This window comes from Chaetodon auriga, chromosome 22 (assembly GCF_051107435.1).
Source record: "Chaetodon auriga isolate fChaAug3 chromosome 22, fChaAug3.hap1, whole genome shotgun sequence".
Taxonomy (NCBI): Eukaryota; Metazoa; Chordata; class Actinopteri; order Chaetodontiformes; family Chaetodontidae; genus Chaetodon; species Chaetodon auriga.
In genome coordinates this window covers 1,936,254-1,951,189 of record NC_135095.1, presented here as the reverse complement: position 1 = coordinate 1,951,189, position 14,936 = coordinate 1,936,254, and the positions used below count along the sequence as shown (strand labels likewise).

At 49.8% G+C, this 14,936-nt stretch overlaps 20 non-coding genes across 20 annotated transcripts; all 20 read right to left on the bottom strand.

The window, feature by feature from the left end:
- Positions 1-424: 424 nt before the first annotated feature.
- LOC143315464 (U5 spliceosomal RNA) lies at positions 425-542 on the bottom strand. The gene has a single exon (XR_013076037.1). It is a non-coding gene; the product is annotated as a U5 spliceosomal RNA (small nuclear RNA).
- A 351-nt stretch (positions 543-893) lies between these two features.
- Positions 894-1,084, bottom strand: LOC143315360 (U2 spliceosomal RNA). The gene has a single exon (XR_013075935.1). It is a non-coding gene; the product is annotated as a U2 spliceosomal RNA (small nuclear RNA).
- A 741-nt stretch (positions 1,085-1,825) lies between these two features.
- On the bottom strand, positions 1,826-1,990 carry LOC143315326 (U1 spliceosomal RNA). Its single transcript, XR_013075901.1, has one exon. It is a non-coding gene; the product is annotated as a U1 spliceosomal RNA (small nuclear RNA).
- A 677-nt stretch (positions 1,991-2,667) lies between these two features.
- Positions 2,668-2,785, bottom strand: LOC143315463 (U5 spliceosomal RNA). Its single transcript, XR_013076036.1, has one exon. It is a non-coding gene; the product is annotated as a U5 spliceosomal RNA (small nuclear RNA).
- Positions 2,786-3,136: 351 nt separating this feature from the next.
- Positions 3,137-3,327, bottom strand: LOC143315359 (U2 spliceosomal RNA). Its single transcript, XR_013075934.1, has one exon. It is a non-coding gene; the product is annotated as a U2 spliceosomal RNA (small nuclear RNA).
- Positions 3,328-4,068: 741 nt separating this feature from the next.
- On the bottom strand, positions 4,069-4,233 carry LOC143315592 (U1 spliceosomal RNA). The gene has a single exon (XR_013076162.1). It is a non-coding gene; the product is annotated as a U1 spliceosomal RNA (small nuclear RNA).
- Positions 4,234-4,910: 677 nt separating this feature from the next.
- LOC143315462 (U5 spliceosomal RNA) lies at positions 4,911-5,028 on the bottom strand. The gene has a single exon (XR_013076035.1). It is a non-coding gene; the product is annotated as a U5 spliceosomal RNA (small nuclear RNA).
- A 351-nt stretch (positions 5,029-5,379) lies between these two features.
- LOC143315454 (U2 spliceosomal RNA) lies at positions 5,380-5,570 on the bottom strand. The gene has a single exon (XR_013076028.1). It is a non-coding gene; the product is annotated as a U2 spliceosomal RNA (small nuclear RNA).
- Positions 5,571-6,336: 766 nt separating this feature from the next.
- On the bottom strand, positions 6,337-6,501 carry LOC143315591 (U1 spliceosomal RNA). Its single transcript, XR_013076161.1, has one exon. It is a non-coding gene; the product is annotated as a U1 spliceosomal RNA (small nuclear RNA).
- Positions 6,502-7,180: 679 nt separating this feature from the next.
- On the bottom strand, positions 7,181-7,298 carry LOC143315461 (U5 spliceosomal RNA). The gene has a single exon (XR_013076034.1). It is a non-coding gene; the product is annotated as a U5 spliceosomal RNA (small nuclear RNA).
- Positions 7,299-7,649: 351 nt separating this feature from the next.
- On the bottom strand, positions 7,650-7,840 carry LOC143315358 (U2 spliceosomal RNA). The gene has a single exon (XR_013075933.1). It is a non-coding gene; the product is annotated as a U2 spliceosomal RNA (small nuclear RNA).
- A 746-nt stretch (positions 7,841-8,586) lies between these two features.
- LOC143315528 (U1 spliceosomal RNA) lies at positions 8,587-8,751 on the bottom strand. Its single transcript, XR_013076099.1, has one exon. It is a non-coding gene; the product is annotated as a U1 spliceosomal RNA (small nuclear RNA).
- A 679-nt stretch (positions 8,752-9,430) lies between these two features.
- On the bottom strand, positions 9,431-9,548 carry LOC143315460 (U5 spliceosomal RNA). Its single transcript, XR_013076033.1, has one exon. It is a non-coding gene; the product is annotated as a U5 spliceosomal RNA (small nuclear RNA).
- A 345-nt stretch (positions 9,549-9,893) lies between these two features.
- Positions 9,894-10,084, bottom strand: LOC143315357 (U2 spliceosomal RNA). The gene has a single exon (XR_013075932.1). It is a non-coding gene; the product is annotated as a U2 spliceosomal RNA (small nuclear RNA).
- A 746-nt stretch (positions 10,085-10,830) lies between these two features.
- On the bottom strand, positions 10,831-10,995 carry LOC143315413 (U1 spliceosomal RNA). Its single transcript, XR_013075988.1, has one exon. It is a non-coding gene; the product is annotated as a U1 spliceosomal RNA (small nuclear RNA).
- A 680-nt stretch (positions 10,996-11,675) lies between these two features.
- Positions 11,676-11,792, bottom strand: LOC143315565 (U5 spliceosomal RNA). The gene has a single exon (XR_013076135.1). It is a non-coding gene; the product is annotated as a U5 spliceosomal RNA (small nuclear RNA).
- A 345-nt stretch (positions 11,793-12,137) lies between these two features.
- On the bottom strand, positions 12,138-12,328 carry LOC143315446 (U2 spliceosomal RNA). The gene has a single exon (XR_013076020.1). It is a non-coding gene; the product is annotated as a U2 spliceosomal RNA (small nuclear RNA).
- A 746-nt stretch (positions 12,329-13,074) lies between these two features.
- On the bottom strand, positions 13,075-13,239 carry LOC143315302 (U1 spliceosomal RNA). The gene has a single exon (XR_013075877.1). It is a non-coding gene; the product is annotated as a U1 spliceosomal RNA (small nuclear RNA).
- Positions 13,240-13,918: 679 nt separating this feature from the next.
- LOC143315459 (U5 spliceosomal RNA) lies at positions 13,919-14,036 on the bottom strand. Its single transcript, XR_013076032.1, has one exon. It is a non-coding gene; the product is annotated as a U5 spliceosomal RNA (small nuclear RNA).
- Positions 14,037-14,382: 346 nt separating this feature from the next.
- Positions 14,383-14,573, bottom strand: LOC143315458 (U2 spliceosomal RNA). The gene has a single exon (XR_013076031.1). It is a non-coding gene; the product is annotated as a U2 spliceosomal RNA (small nuclear RNA).
- Positions 14,574-14,936: the final 363 nt, after the last annotated feature.

Genomic DNA, 14,936 nt, shown 5'->3' with positions numbered 1-14,936 from the left:
GCGTGGTACGCCCACTTTGGACGTCAATTTGTTTCCGTTTTTTCCATGAGAAACATAACAAACAGTGACCTGGCATGCAGTCTCCGTCTCTGGCAAAGCAAACAGAGGGCTGCAACAACACGTAAGTCTAAAAGCTGATGAATTCAGGTCACAGTCAATGACCACGTTGCTTATCTTCAACACTATGATGAGAGGAGAGCGCGTACGCAGTCCCCCACTATCACAAATCATGCAGCCCTAACGGTTTGCAGGCCCAGGCGACCCCCTGGAGCAGCGCGCACACGGCGTGGTGCAAGCGTTTGACTTGCGCGTAAGAAGGGCAGGCGCTGAGGCACCTCCTCCCAGGCGCTCCGTGGCTCAGTCCTGAGCGCTTTGTGCGTGTGTTTGTGTGACCGAGGGCGCTGTTGATATTCACAAATGAACGAGGCTCAGCCAAGTGGCAGAGCCATCCAAAAATAGGTGCAACTCATTGGTGTTCCTTTCCACGGAAGTCTTTAGTAAAAGGCGAAAGACTTGTGCGATATGAAGAGAAACCTGAGTAAGTACGGCCCTCCCCTGTACGGCAGCCAAGACTGGTGTCGTCCCAGTCACTACACTCATGGTAGGCCTCGCTCTTTGTTGCACTGTCCCGACTGCAAGCTCTGGCTGCATTTTTGTCAGGCGTCATCCCGCCTTTGCTCCTTCCCCCTTCCCCCGCAGACACACAGTGATGGGAGAGCAGGAGACTGCCAGGGTTCCCAGTCAACAGCCAACAGGCTGAATTCCTGCCGCTCCGACTTGCGATGCCACGAGCGCCATCCGCTTTGAGCCTCGCCTCTTGATGCGCTGTCAAGACGAGCGACGGCCCTCTGGGCCTGCGTCCAGATTTGCTTTTGCTCTTGCACAAGGCTGAAGGAAGGTGCACCGTTCCCGGCGGCACTGCAATACCGGGTCGATGCATGGAGTGAACGGAGCAAGCCCCTTTTTCAGCTCCCGGCGCTAAAAATCCATTTAATATGTTGTCCCCGTATAGAGGACATATCAGATATTAAACTGATAAGAACAGATACTACACTTGATCTTAGCCAAAAGGCCGAGAAGCGATGAGGTTCAACCGTTTGCTGGCCCAGGCCACCCCCTGGAACAGTGCGCACACGCCGTGGTGCAAGCGCTTGACTTGCGCATAAGAAGGGCAGGAGCTTAGCACCTCCTCCCAGGCGCTCCCTGGCTCAGCCCTGAGCGTTTGGTGTGTGTTTGTGTGACCGAGGGCGCTGTTGATATTCACAAATGCACGAGGCTCAGCCCAGTGGCAGAGCCATCAAAAAAGAAGTGCAACTCGTTGCTGTTCCCTTCCACGGAAGACAATTTCAATTTTTCAACATTTTGACGCTCATTAAGTCCATTACAGGGGTAACATCAAAGTACACAAATTACTTAGATGTGATGACATGGAAGTTTCAGCTATCCCATTTAAATACCATTGCAATCTTTCCATAATTGTTACTTCAGCTAAAACAGGTCATACATTATCAAACAAAGGCGTGTTTGGAACTCTCCCCTGCAAAAGCTTTCTTTTCTTTTCTTTTCTTTTCTTTTCATTAGTTGACTTATCTTTTAGAATATAATCATTAAAAATGTTGAACATAGATTTCATAACAATTTCTTGTGGGACACAAAACTTTCTCTAACTGGCATCCTGCAAAGCTGACTAACTCATCACAGTAAGGTGCCATCACTCTTTTGGCTGTTACTGAAAAGCAACCACAGGGCTGCAACAACATATCATTCTAAAAGCTGATGAATTTAAGTTGCTGATGACCACTTTGCTTATCTTCAACACTATGATGAGGGGAGAGCGTGTACGCAGTCCCCCACTACCACAAATTATGCAGTCGAGATTCCCACATGTGGGGAATTCGCACCGGTCAGCACATCCCTCAGTGCAATGGATGCGCCTCGCCATGGGTGAACCACCTTGTTGATCATGGTATCTCCCCTGCCAGGTAAGTATGAATTGAAGGTGCCACTGACAGGCGGCTAAGTCCTGGACACGGCAACCTATGTGACGGTACGGACAAGGCAGAATCTCACAGTCAGGTGCCCTTAGCATTAGCTGACCTTCACTGGTTGTTGCTGAGAATCACATTGACTCAAAAGATGTTGACTGGCGTCCTGCAAAGCTGACTAACTTACATCACAGTCAGGTGCCCTGACTCTTTTGTCTGTTTCTGAAAGGTTCAAAACTTCCGTCATTTGACTAAGACGCGTGGTACGCCCACTTTGGACGTCAATTTGTTTCCGTTTTTTCCATGAGAAACATAACAAACAGTGACCTGGCATGCAGTCTCCGTCTCTGGCAAAGCAAACACAGGGCTGCAACAACACGTCAGTCTAAAAGCTGATGAATTCAGGTCACAGTCAATGACCACGTTGCTTATCTTCAACACTATGATGAGAGGAGAGCGCGTACGCAGTCCCCCACTATCACAAATCATGCAGCCCTAACGGTTTGCAGGCCCAGGCGACCCCCTGGAGCAGCGCGCACACGGCGTGGTGCAAGCGTTTGACTTGCGCGTAAGAAGGGCAGGCGCTGAGGCACCTCCTCCCAGGCGCTCCGTGGCTCAGTCCTGAGCGCTTTGTGCGTGTGTTTGTGTGACCGAGGGCGCTGTTGATATTCACAAATGAACGAGGCTCAGCCAAGTGGCAGAGCCATCCAAAAATAGGTGCAACTCATTGGTGTTCCTTTCCACGGAAGTCTTTAGTAAAAGGCGAAAGACTTGTGCGATATGAAGAGAAACCTGAGTAAGTACGGCCCTCCCCTGTACGGCAGCCAAGACTGGTGTCGTCCCAGTCACTACACTCATGGTAGGCCTCGCTCTTTGTTGCACTGTCCCGACTGCAAGCTCTGGCTGCATTTTTGTCAGGCGTCATCCCGCCTTTGCTCCTTCCCCCTTCCCCCGCAGACACACAGTGATGGGAGAGCAGGAGACTGCCAGGGTTCCCAGTCAACAGCCAACAGGCTGAATTCCTGCCGCTCCGACTTGCGATGCCACGAGCGCCATCCGCTTTGAGCCTCGCCTCTTGATGCGCTGTCAAGACGAGCGACGGCCCTCTCGGCCTGCGTCCAGATTTGCTTTTGCTCTTGCACAAGGCTGAAGGAAGGTGCACCGTTCCCGGCGGCACTGCAATACCGGGTCGATGCATGGAGTGAACGGAGCAAGCCCCTTTTTCAGCTCCCGGCGCTAAAAATCCATTTAATATGTTGTCCCCGTATAGAGGACATATCAGATATTAAACTGATAAGAACAGATACTACACTTGATCTTAGCCAAAAGGCCGAGAAGCGATGAGGTTCAACCGTTTGCTGGCCCAGGCCACCCCCTGGAACAGTGCGCACACGCCGTGGTGCAAGCGTTTGACTTGCGCATAAGAAGGGCAGGAGCTTAGCACCTCCTCCCAGGCGCTCCCTGGCTCAGCCCTGAGCGTTTGGTGTGTGTTTGTGTGACCGAGGGCGCTGTTGATATTCACAAATGCACGAGGCTCAGCCCAGTGGCAGAGCCATCAAAAAAGAAGTGCAACTCGTTGCTGTTCCCTTCCACGGAAGACAATTTCAATTTTTCAACATTTTGACGCTCATTAAGTCCATTACAGGGGTAACATCAAAGTACACACATTACTTAGACGTGATGACATGGAAGTTTCAGCTATCCCATTTAAATACCATTGCAATCTTTCCATAATTGTTACTTCAGCTAAAACAGGTCATACATTATCAAACAAAGGCGTGTTTGGAACTCTCCCCTGCAAAAGCTTTCTTTTCTTTTCTTTTCTTTTCTTTTCATTAGTTGACTTATCTTTTAGAATATAATCATTAAAAATGTTGAACATAGATTTCATAACAATTTCTTGTGGGACACAAAACTTTCTCTAACTGGCATCCTGCAAAGCTGACTAACTCATCACAGTAAGGTGCCATCACTCTTTTGGCTGTTACTGAAAAGCAACCACAGGGCTGCAACAACATATCATTCTAAAAGCTGATGAATTTAAGTTGCTGATGACCACTTTGCTTATCTTCAACACAATGATGAGGGGAGAGCGCGTACGCAGTCCCCCACTACCACAAATTATGCAGTCGAGATTCCCACATGTGGGGAATTCGCACCGGTCAGCACATCCCTCAGTGCAATGGATGCGCCTCGCCATGGGTGAACCACCTTGTTGATCATGGTATCTCCCCTGCCAGGTAAGTATGAATTGAAGGTGCCACTGACAGGCGGCTAAGTCCTGGACACGGCAACCTATGTGACGGTACGGACAAGGCAGAATCTCACAGTCAGGTGCCCTTAGCATTAGCTGACCTTCACTGGTTGTTGCTGAGAATCACATTGACTCAAAAGATGTTGACTGGCGTCCTGCAAAGCTGACTAACTTACATCACAGTCAGGTGCCCTGACTCTTTTGTCTGTTTCTGAAAGGTTCAAAACTTCCGTCATTTGACTAAGACGCGTGGTACGCCCACTTTGGACGTCAATTTGTTTCCGTTTTTTCCATGAGAAACATAACAAACAGTGACCTGGCATGCAGTCTCCGTCTCTGGCAAAGCAAACACAGGGCTGCAACAACACGTCAGTCTAAAAGCTGATGAATTCAGGTCACAGTCAATGACCACGTTGCTTATCTTCAACACTATGATGAGAGGAGAGCGCGTACGCAGTCCCCCACTATCACAAATCATGCAGCCCTAACGGTTTGCAGGCCCAGGCGACCCCCTGGAGCAGCGCGCACACGGCGTGGTGCAAGCGTTTGACTTGCGCGTAAGAAGGGCAGGCGCTGAGGCACCTCCTCCCAGGCGCTCCGTGGCTCAGTCCTGAGCGCTTTGTGCGTGTGTTTGTGTGACCGAGGGCGCTGTTGATATTCACAAATGAACGAGGCTCAGCCAAGTGGCAGAGCCATCCAAAAATAGGTGCAACTCATTGGTGTTCCTTTCCACGGAAGTCTTTAGTAAAAGGCGAAAGACTTGTGCGATATGAAGAGAAACCTGAGTAAGTACGGCCCTCCCCTGTACGGCAGCCAAGACTGGTGTCGTCCCAGTCACTACACTCATGGTAGGCCTCGCTCTTTGTTGCACTGTCCCGACTGCAAGCTCTGGCTGCATTTTTGTCAGGCGTCATCCCGCCTTTGCTCCTTCCCCCTTCCCCCGCAGACACACAGTGATGGGAGAGCAGGAGACTGCCAGGGTTCCCAGTCAACAGCCAACAGGCTGAATTCCTGCCGCTCCGACTTGCGATGCCACGAGCGCCATCCGCTTTGAGCCTCGCCTCTTGATGCGCTGTCAAGACGAGCGACGGCCCTCTCGGCCTGCGTCCAGATTTGCTTTTGCTCTTGCACAAGGCTGAAGGAAGGTGCACCGTTCCCGGTGGCACTGCAATACCGGGTCGATGCATGGAGTGAACGGAGCAAGCCCCTTTTTCAGCTCCCGGCGCTAAAAATCCATTTAATATGTTGTCCCCGTGTAGAGAACATATCAGATATTAAACTGATAAGAACAGATACTACACTTGATCTTAGCCAAAAGGCCGAGAAGCGATGAGGTTCAACCGTTTGCTGGCCCAGGCCACCCCCTGGAACAGTGCGCACACGCCGTGGTGCAAGCGTTTGACTTGCGCATAAGAAGGGCAGGAGCTTAGCACCTCCTCCCAGGCGCTCCCTGGCTCAGCCCTGAGCGTTTGGTGTGTGTTTGTGTGACCGAGGGCGCTGTTGATATTCACAAATGCACGAGGCTCAGCCCAGTGGCAGAGCCATCAAAAAAGAAGTGCAACTCGTTGCTGTTCCCTTCCACGGAAGATAATTTCAATTTTTCAACATTTTGACGCTCATTAAGTCCATTACAGGGGTAACATCAAAGTACACACATTACTTAGACGTGATGACATGGAAGTTTCAGCTATCCCATTTAAATACCATTGCAATCTTTCCATAATTGTTACTTCAGCTAAAACAGGTCATACATTTTCAAACAAAGGCGTGTTTGGAACTCTCCCCTGCAAAAGCTTTCTTTTCTTTTCTTTTCTTTTCTTTTCTTTTCTTTTCTTTTCTTTTCTTTTCATTAGTTGACTTATCTTTTAGAATATAATCATTAAAAATGTTGAACATAGATTTTATAACAATTTCTTGTGGGACACAAAACTTTCTCTAACTGGCATCCTGCAAAGCTGACTAACTCATCACAGTAAGGTGCCATCACTCTTTTGGCTGTTTCTGAAAAGCAACCACAGGGCTGCAACAACATATCATTCTAAAAGCTGATGAATTTAAGTTGCTGATGACCACTTTGCTTATCTTCAACACTATGATGAGGGGAGAGCGCGTACGCAGTCCCCCACTACCACAAATTATGCAGTCGAGATTCCCACATGTGGGGAATTCGCACCGGTCAGCACATCCCTCAGTGCAATGGATGCGCCTCGCCATGGGTGAACCACCTTGTTGATCATGGTATCTCCCCTGCCAGGTAAGTATGAATTGAAGGTGCCACTGACAGGCGGCTAAGTCCTGGACACGGCAACCTATGTGACGGTACGGACAAGGCAGAATCTCACAGTCAGGTGCCCTTAGCATTAGCTGACCTTCACTGGTTGTTGCTGAGAATCACATTGACTCAAAAGATGTTGACTGGCGTCCTGCAAAGCTGACTAACTTACATCACAGTCAGGTGCCCTGACTCTTTTGTCTGTTTCTGAAAAGTTCAAAACACTTCCGTCATTTGACTAAGACGCGTGGTACGCCCACTTTGGACGTCAATTTGTTTCCGTTTTTTCCATGAGAAACATAACAAACAGTGACCTGGCATGCAGTCTCCGTCTCTGGCAAAGCAAACACAGGGCTGCAACAACACGTCAGTCTAAAAGCTGATGAATTCAGGTCACAGTCAATGACCACTTTGCTTATCTTCAACACTATGATGAGAGGAGAGCACGTACGCAGTCCCCCACTATCACAAATCATGCAGCCCTAACGGTTTGCAGGCCCAGGCGACCCCCTGGAGCAGCGCGCACACGGCGTGGTGCAAGCGTTTGACTTGCGCGTAAGAAGGGCAGGCGCTGAGGCACCTCCTCCCAGGCGCTCCGTGGCTCAGCCCTGAGCGCTTTATGCGTGTGTTTGTGTGACCGAGGGCGCTGTTGATATTCACAAATGAACGAGGCTCAGCCAAGTGGCAGAGCCATCCAAAAATAGGTGCAACTCATTGGTGTTCCTTTCCACGGAAGTCTTTAGTAAAAGGCGAAAGACTTGTGCGATATGAAGAGAAACCTGAGTAAGTACGGCCCTCCCCTGTACGGCAGCCAAGACTGGTGTCGTCCCAGTCACTACACTCATGGTAGGCCTCGCTCTTTGTTGCACTGTCCCGACTGCAAGCTCTGGCTGCATTTTTGTCAGGCGTCATCCCGCCTTTGCTCCTTCCCCCTTCCCCCGCAGACACACAGTGATGGGAGAGCAGGAGACTGCCAGGGTTCCCAGTCAACAGCCAACAGGCTGAATTCCTGCCGCTCCGACTTGCGATGCCACGAGCGCCATCCGCTTTGAGCCTCGCCTCTTGATGAGCTGTCAAGACGAGCGACGGCCCTCTCGGCCTGCGTCCACATTTGCTTTTGCTCTTGCACAAGGCTGAAGGAAGGTGCACCGTTCCCGGCGGCACTGCAATACCGGGTCGATGCATGGAGTGAACGGAGCAAGCCCCTTTTTCAGCTCCCGGCGCTAAAAATCCATTTAATATGTTGTCCCCGTATAGAGGACATATCAGATATTAAACTGATAAGAACAGATACTACACTTGATCTTAGCCAAAAGGCCGAGAAGCGATGAGGTTCAACCGTTTGCTGGCCCAGGCCACCCCCTGGAACAGTGCGCACACGCCGTGGTGCAAGCGTTTGACTTGCGCATAAGAAGGGCAGGAGCTTAGCACCTCCTCCCAGGCGCTCCCTGGCTCAGCCCTGAGCGTTTGGTGTGTGTTTGTGTGACCGAGGGCGCTGTTGATATTCACAAATGCACGAGGCTCAGCCCAGTGGCAGAGCCATCAAAAAAGAAGTGCAACTCGTTGCTGTTCCCTTCCACGGAAGACAATTTCAATTTTTCAACATTTTGACGCTCATTAAGTCCATTACAGGGGTAACATCAAAGTACACACATTACTTAGACGTGATGACATGGAAGTTTCAGCTATCCCATTTAAATACCATTGCAATCTTTCCATAATTGTTACTTCAGCTAAAACAGGTCATACATTATCAAACAAAGGCGTGTTTGGAACTCTCCCCTGCAAAAGCTTTCTTTGCTTTTCTTTTCTTTTCTTTTCTTTTCATTAGTTGACTTATCTTTTAGAATATAATCATTAAAAATGTTCAACATAGATTTCATAACAATTTCTTGTGGGACACAAAATTTTCTCTAACTGGCATCCTGCAAAGCTGACTAACTCATCACAGTAAGGTGCCCTGACTCTTTTGGCTGTTTCTGAAAAGCAACCACAGGGCTGCAACAACATATCATTCTAAAAGCTGATGAATTTAAGTTGCTGATGACCACTTTGCTTATCTTCAACACTATGATGAGGGGAGAGCGCGTACGCAGTCCCCCACTACCACAAATTATGCAGTCGAGATTCCCACATGTGGGGAATTCGCACGGGTCAGCACATCCCTCAGTGCAATGGATGCGCCTCGCCATGGGTGAACCACCTTGTTGATCATGGTATCTCCCCTGCCAGGTAAGTATGAATTGAAGGTGCCACTGACAGACGGCTAAGTCCTGGACACGGCAAACTATGTGACGGTACGGACAAGGCAGAATCTCACAGTCAGGTGCCCTTAGCATTAGCTGACCTTCACTGGTTGTTGCTGAGAATCACATTGACTCAAAAGATGTTGACTGGCGTCCTGCAAAGCTGACTAACTTACATCACAGTCAGGTGCCCTGACTCTTTTGTCTGTTTCTGAAAAGTTCAAAACACTTCCGTCATTTGACTAAGACGCGTGGTACGCCCACTTTGGACGTCAATTTGTTTCCGTTTTTTCCATGAGAAACATAACAAACAGTGACCTGGCATGCAGTCTCCGTCTCTGGCAAAGCAAACACAGGGCTGCAACAACACGTCAGTCTAAAAGCTGATGAATTCAGGTCACAGTCAATGACCACTTTGCTTATCTTCAACACTATGATGAGAGGAGAGCGCGTACGCAGTCCCCCACTATCACAAATCATGCAGCCCTAACGGTTTGCAGGCCCAGGCGACCCCCTGGAGCAGCGCGCACACGGCGTAGTGCAAGCGCTTGACTTGCGCGTAAGAAGGGCAGGCGCTGAGGCACCTCCTCCCAGGCGCTCCGTGGCTCAGCCCTGAGCGTTTTGTGCATGCGTTTGTGTGACCGAGGGCGCTGTTGATATTCACAAATGAACGAGGCTCAGCCAAGTGGCAGAGCCATCCAAAAATAGGTGCAACTCATTGGTGTTCCTTTCCACGGAAGTCTTTAGTAAAAGGCGAAAGACTTGTGCGATATGAAGAGAAACCTGAGTAAGTACGGCCCTCCCCTGTACGGCAGCCAAGACTGGTGTCGTCCCAGTCACTACACTCATGGTAGGCCTCGCTCTTTGTTGCACTGTCCCGACTGCAAGCTCTGGCTGCATTTTTGTCAGGCGTCATCCCGCCTTTGCTCCTTCCCCCTTCCCCCGCAGACACACAGTGATGGGAGAGCAGGAGACTGCCAGGGTTCCCAGTCAACAGCCAACAGGCTGAATTCCTGCAGCTCCGACTTGCGATGCCACGAGCGCCATCCGCTTTGAGCCTCGCCCCTTGATGCGCTGTCAAGACGAGCGACGGCCCTCTCGGCCTGCGTCCAGATTTGCTTTTGCACAAGGCTGAAGGAAGGTGCACCGTTCCCGGCGGCACTGCAATACCGGGTCGATGCATGGAGTGAACGGAGCAAGCCCCTTTTTCAGCTCCCGGCGCTAAAAATCCATTTAATATGTTGTCCCCGTATAGAGGACATATCAGATATTAAACTGATAAGAACAGATACTACACTTGATCTTAGCCAAAAGGCCGAGAAGCGATGAGGTTCAACCGTTTGCTGGCCCAGGCCACCCCCTGGAACAGTGCGCACACGCCGTGGTGCAAGCGTTTGACTTGCGCATAAGAAGGGCAGGAGCTTAGCACCTCCTCCCAGGCGCTCCCTGGCTCAGCCCTGAGCGTTTGGTGTGTGTTTGTGTGACCGAGGGCGCTGTTGATATTCACAAATGCACGAGGCTCAGCCCAGTGGCAGAGCCATCAAAAAAGAAGTGCAACTCGTTGCTGTTCCCTTCCACGGAAGACAATTTCAATTTTTCAACATTTTGACGCTCATTAAGTCCATTACAGGGGTAACATCAAAGTACACACATTACTTAGACGTGATGACATGGAAGTTTCAGCTATCCCATTTAAATACCATTGCAATCTTTCCATAATTGTTACTTCAGCTAAAACAGGTCATACATTATCAAACAAAGGCGTGTTTGGAACTCTCCCCTGCAAAAGCTTTCTTTGCTTTTCTTTTCTTTTCTTTTCTTTTCATTAGTTGACTTATCTTTTAGAATATAATCATTAAAAATGTTCAACATAGATTTCATAACAATTTCTTGTGGGACACAAAATTTTCTCTAACTGGCATCCTGCAAAGCTGACTAACTCATCACAGTAAGGTGCCATCACTCTTTTGGCTGTTTCTGAAAAGCAACCACAGGGCTGCAACAACATATCATTCTAAAAGCTGATGAATTTAAGTTGCTGATGACCGCTTTGCTTATCTTCAACACTATGATGAGGGGAGAGCGCGTACGCAGTCCCCCACTACCACAAATTATGCAGTCGAGATTCCCACATGTGGGGAATTCGCACGGGTCAGCACATCCCTCAGTGCAATGGATGCGCCTCGCCATGGGTGAACCACCTTGTTGATCATGGTATCTCCCCTGCCAGGTAAGTATGAATTGAAGGTGCCACTGACAGGCGGCTAAGTCCTGGACACGGCAACCTATGTGACGGTACGGACAAGGCAGAATCTCACAGTCAGGTGCCCTTAGCATTAGCTGACCTTCACTGGTTGTTGCTGAGAATCACATTGACTCAAAAGATGTTGACTGGCGTCCTGCAAAGCTGACTAACTTACATCACAGTCAGGTGCCCTGACTCTTTTGTCTGTTTCTGAAAAGTTCAAAACACTTCCGTCATTTGACTAAGACGCGTGGTACGCCCACTTTGGACGTCAATTTGTTTCCGTTTTTTCCATGAGAAACATAACAAACAGTGACCTGGCATGCAGTCTCCGTCTCTGGCAAAGCAAACACAGGGCTGCAACAACACGTCAGTCTAAAAGCTGATGAATTCAGGTCACAGTCAATGACCACTTTGCTTATCTTCAACACTATGATGAGAGGAGAGCGCGTACGCAGTCCCCCACTATCACAAATCATGCAGCCCTAACGGTTTGCAGGCCCAGGCGACCCCCTGGAGCAGCGCGCACACGGCGTGGTGCAAGCGTTTGACTTGCGCGTAAGAAGGGCAGGCGCTGAGGCACCTCCTCCCAGGCGCTCCGTGGCTCAGCCCTGAGCGTTTTGTGCGTGCGTTTGTGTGACCGAGGGCGCTGTTGATATTCACAAATGAACGAGGCTCAGCCAAGTGGCAGAGCCATCGAAAAATAGGTGCAACTCATTGGTGTTCCTTTCCACGGAAGTCTTTAGTAAAAGGCGAAAGACTTGTGCGATATGAAGAGAAACCTGAGTAAGTACGGCCCTCCCCTGTACGGCAGCCAAGACTGGTGTCGTCCCAGTCACTACACTCATGGTAGGCCTCGCTCTTTGTTGCACTGTCCCGACTGCAAGCTCTGGCTGCATTTTTGTCAGGCGTCATCCCGCCTTTGCTCCTTCCCCCTTCCCCCGCAGACACACAGTGATGGGAGAGCAGGAGACTGCCAGGGTTCCCAGTCAACAGCCAACAGGCTGAATTCCTGCAGCTCCGACTTGCGATGCCACGAGCGCCATCCGCTTTGAGCCTCGCCTCTTGATGCGCTGTCAAGACGAGCGACGGCCCTCTCGGCCTGCGTCCAGATTTGCTTTTGCACAAGGCTGAAGGAAGGTGCACCGTTCCCGGCGGCACTGCAATACCGGGTCGATGCATGGAGTGAACGGAGCAAGCCCCTTTTTCAGCTCCCGGCGCTAAAAATCCATTTAATATGTTGTCCCCGTGTAGAGGACATATCAGATATTAAACTGATAAGAACAGATACTACACTTGATCTTAGCCAAAAGGCCGAGAAGCGATGAGGTTCAACCGTTTGCTGGCCCAGGCCACCCCCTGGAACAGTGCGCACACGCCGTGGTGCAAGCGTTTGACTTGCGCATAAGAAGGGCAGGAGCTTAGCACCTCCTCCCAGGCGCTCCCTGGCTCAGCCCTGAGCGTTTGGTGTGTGTTTGTGTGACCGAGGGCGCTGTTGATATTCACAAATGCACGAGGCTCAGCCCAGTGGCAGAGCCATCAAAAAAGAAGTGCAACTCGTTGCTGTTCCCTTCCACGGAAGACAATTTCAATTTTTCAACATTTTGACGCTCATTAAGTCCATTACAGGGGTAACATCAAAGTACACACATTATTTAGATGTGATGACATGGAAGTTTCAGCTATCCCATTTAAATACCATTGCAATCTTTCCATAATTGTTACTTCAGCTAAAACAGGTCATACATTATCAAACAAAGGCGTGTTTGGAACTCTCCCCTGCAAAAGCTTTCTTTGCTTTTCTTTTCTTTTCTTTTCTTTTCATTAGTTGACTTATCTTTTAGAATATAATCATTAAAAATGTTGAACATAGATTTCATAACAATTTCTTGTGGGACACAAAACTTTCTCTAACTGGCATCCTGCAAAGCTGACTAACTCATCACAGTAAGGTGCCATCACTCTTTTGGCTGTTACTGAAAAGCAACCACAGAGCTGCAACAACATATCATTCTAAAAGCTGATGAATTTAAGTTGCTGATGACCACTTTGCTTATCTTCAACACTATGATGAGGGGAGAGCGCGTACGCAGTCCCCCACTACCACAAATTATGCAGTCGAGATTCCCACATGTGGGGAATTCGCACGGGTCAGCACATCCCTCAGTGCAATGGATGCGCCTCGCCATGGGTGAACCACCTTGTTGATCATGGTATCTCCCCTGCCAGGTAAGTATGAATTGAAGGTGCCACTGACAGGCGGCTAAGTCCTGGACACGGCAACCTATGTGACGGTACGGACAAGGCAGAATCTCACAGTCAGGTGCCCTTAGCATTAGCTGACCTTCACTGGTTGTTGCTGAGAATCACATTGACTCAAAAGATGTTGACTGGCGTCCTGCAAAGCTGACTAACTTACATCACAGTCAGGTGCCCTGACTCTTTTGTCTGTTTCTGAAAAGTTCAAAACACTTCCGTCATTTGACTAAGACGCGTGGTACGCCCACTTTGGACGTCAATTTGTTTCCGTTTTTTCCATGAGAAACATAACAAACAGTGACCTGGCATGCAGTCTCCGTCTCTGGCAAAGCAAACACAGGGCTGCAACAACACGTCAGTCTAAAAGCTGATGAATTCAGGTCACAGTCAATGACCACTTTGCTTATCTTCAACACTATGATGAGAGGAGAGCGCGTACGCAGTCCCCCACTATCACAAATCATGCAGCCCTAACGGTTTGCAGGCCCAGGCGACCCCCTGGAGCAGCGCGCACACGGCGTGGTGCAAGCGTTTGACTTGCGCGTAAGAAGGGCAGGCGCTGAGGCACCTCCTCCCAGGTGCTCCGTGGCTCAGCCCTGAGCGCTTTGTGCGTGCGTTTGTGTGACCGAGGGCGCTGTTGATATTCACAAATGAACGAGGCTCAGCCAAGTGGCAGAGCCATCCAAAAATAAGTGCAACTCATTGGTGTTCCTTTCCACGGAAGTCTTTAGTAAAAGGCGAAAGACTTGTGCGATATGAAGAGAAACCTGAGTAAGTACGGCCCTCCCCTGTTCGGCAGCCAAGACTGGTGTCGTCCCAGTCACTACACTCATGGTAGGCCTCGCTCTTTGTTGCACTGTCCCGACTGCAAGCTCTGGCTGCATTTTTGTCAGGCGTCATCCTTGCTCCTTCCCCCTTCCCCCGCAGACACACAGTGATGGGAGAGCAGGAGACTGCCAGGGTTCCCAGTCAACAGCCAACAGGCTGATTTCCTGCAGCTCCGACTTGCGATGCCACGAGCGCCATCCGCTTTGAGCCTCGCCTCTTGATGCGCTGTCAAGACGAGCGACGGCCCTCTCGGCCTGTGTCCAGATTTGCTTTTGCTCTTGCACAAGGCTGAAGGAAGGTGCACCGTTCCCGGCGGCACTGCAATACCGGGTCGATGCATGGAGTGAACGGAGCAAGCCCCTTTTCCAGCTCCCGGCGCTAAAAATCCATTTAATATGTTGTCCCTGTATAGAGGACATATCAGATATTAAACTGATAAGAACAGATACTACACTTGATCTTAGCCAAAAGTCCGAGAAGCGATGAGGTTCAACCATTTGCTGGCCCAGGCCACCCCCTGGAACAGTGCACACACGCCGTGGTGCAAGTGTTTGACTTGCGCATAAGAAGGGCAGGAGCTTAGCACCTCCTCCCAGGCGCGCCGTGGCTCAGCCCTGAGCGTTTGGTGTGTGTTTGTGTGACCGAGGGCGCTGTTGATATTCACAAATGCACGAGGCTCAGCCCAGTGGCAGAGCCATCAAAAAAGAAGTGCAACTCCTTGCTGTTCCCTTCCACGGAAGACAATTTCAATTTTTCAACATTTTGACTTTCATTTGACGTAACGATTCACTCCTTTCAAGCGCTTTTATGTGTTCTCATGCACTGATCTTTTTTTGCACTTGTGCAA